The 2,111-nt window shown below is 51.6% G+C and overlaps 1 pseudogene; it reads right to left on the bottom strand.

Moving 5' to 3' along the window:
• Window positions 1-1,426: 1,426 nt before the first annotated feature.
• Window positions 1,427-1,604, bottom strand: LOC148117445 (Nuclear RNase P; annotated as a pseudogene).
• Between the last annotated feature and the right edge of the window lie 507 nt (window positions 1,605-2,111).

The raw sequence follows: 2,111 nt of genomic DNA, 5'->3' as shown, positions 1-2,111 counted from the left end.
AAACATATGAGTTGATAACAGGCAAAGTTCATCAAAACACATTGTGTTTTGCGGGGGGCCATCCTGTCCCGCAGGAATGAACGCCACCAAAAACGAGAATTCCTTCTCTGGTCACATCTTTATTTGGAGCATTTCCTTGAGGAAAATTGGGGGAAGGGAAGATAGAGCAGGGACGAGAGAAAGCTTAGAGAGAGAGCGTTGGGCCCCGAGGCAGCTGCTTTTAAACGGTGGAGCGGCTTGAACGCTGTCCTGATTGGTTAATGCCATTCTGCTGGTCTGAGCATGTGCAGGCAAGGGTGCAGGCAGGGTTGCTCAGCCCCACGTGGCTACCTCCAAACTGCAGGACCACCTGTGCCTCCAGGTGGCTCCCAACATCTCCCCCTAATTATTGTCTTTAAGAGCAATAAGGCAAAACTATTTTCCAATCTGGTCCCCACCTAGACGCAGCATGCCAAGGATATCTGCTCCCACCCATCCCCAAGGAGGGAAAAGGCAAAATAGAGTCAGAGATAAGAGGTTGCACAGGGTGTTGCTCAAGTCGATGGTGTGAAACAGCTGCTCTTGGCACCGCCCAGAAGGTCATCTCTGCTGTCTCCGTACGAATCTTCCACAGCAGGACATTCAGCATCCACTGGGTCGTCTTCTTTATCTCTCTGGTCGGTCTCGCTGGCATCCAGATGTATGTCAGCATTCCTAGAAAAACATAAACAAAACTCTCCTCCCAAATTAACATTTAAGAGTATTAAAAACTCTCAGTGTAAAAATTCAGCACAATCAGTACTGGAAGTAGGCTGGTTTTGAACTTAGAGATCTGCAGGTCTCTGTTTCAAAAAGCAAATCTTGTTTGCCTGTACCAGCAAAATTTTGAATTAAAAATTAAGTGTATAGAATGCAAGAGAAATCCTTTCTCTGGGGGAAGCTGTCACTGGTAGTGTAGTCCCCCTCTATTGTTTAAAAACCAAAGCAGTTGTCACTGGGAATTGAACTCAGGACCTTTGGAAGAGCAGTCAATGCCCTTAACCTCTGAGCCATCTCTCCAGCTCCCCTATTCAGATGGAAAAACCTCTAGGTAACATTGGTTTAATTCCAGCTGTTGCCTCAGGCAATAGGTCCGCCTTTCTTTGTTACCTAGGATACGGTAACCAGGTAAACATGCCTTTATTATGATAATCACGACCAGTTCTTTAAGGGAGAATGGGCGTAGCATCGATCTGGCTACTTCCTGCTGACGAAGGGACGTTGTTTAGGGGATAAATGTTTTTATCTGACTAAATTCTTGGCGACAAATGTTTTTATCTGACTGAATTCTTAGCGACCTTGGCTGAGGGCGGCGGCAGCGGACGGCGGCGGCTGCCATAGCTCCGCCTCTGAGGCCCAATGTGGCGCGCTCCGCATGGCCCCGCCCCGGGCCGTGCGCGGGCTCGCCGTTTCACCTCAGGCAATGAACTCGCACCACCGGCTGTGAGTCTTTTTCAAGCTCAGGCGAGGGGGGGCATCCGCCCACCCGTGGAGGGCCCGGTCTGCCCGCGCGCGGAGCCCCGTTCTCTGGGAACTCATCTCCGCCCGCCCATGATGCTATGGAAACACAGTTTTTCCGCAGAGCCGATTCAGCTCCTCTCTGCCTTCTATGGCGCCGCTGCTCACCACACAGCTTCCGCCTCAGTCAGGCGAGTCCGCTCAGGTGCTGAAAAAGCCTTCCAAAAACCATAGCCCCGCCAGAAGGCCGGGACATATAGCCTCTGATGACACACGGACTTTAGCCTGCCCGTCGCCATGGCGATCTGGCTTTCCGTAGGCCCCCAGCAAACTCCCCGCCAGCAACCGGCCAGCATGGCCACGCCTCCCGAACGAGCTAGCACTGGAGAGTGCAATTTTGCGTCTCCCTCCTGAGTAGCTGGGATTACAGGTGTGCACCACCGTGCCTGGCCCACTTCCGTGTTTCTAATCAGGCATTACCGCTCAAAGGCGGGCCGGCTGCCGCCAGCACTCTCAGCACGATCAAGCAGCTTGTCTTTCTCAGTCAAAAAATTAAAGTTTTTTGTACGTGAGAGCCAGAGACTGAGCTCTCTTATCAAAATTAGGCGAAAATCACCTCCAAAAGCTCTGTGGCT

This window comes from Myodes glareolus, chromosome X (assembly GCF_982192425.1).
Source record: "Myodes glareolus chromosome X, mMyoGla1.1, whole genome shotgun sequence".
In the NCBI taxonomy this organism is placed as follows: Eukaryota; Metazoa; Chordata; class Mammalia; order Rodentia; family Cricetidae; genus Myodes; species Myodes glareolus.
This window is presented reverse-complemented; position numbering and strand designations above follow the sequence as displayed.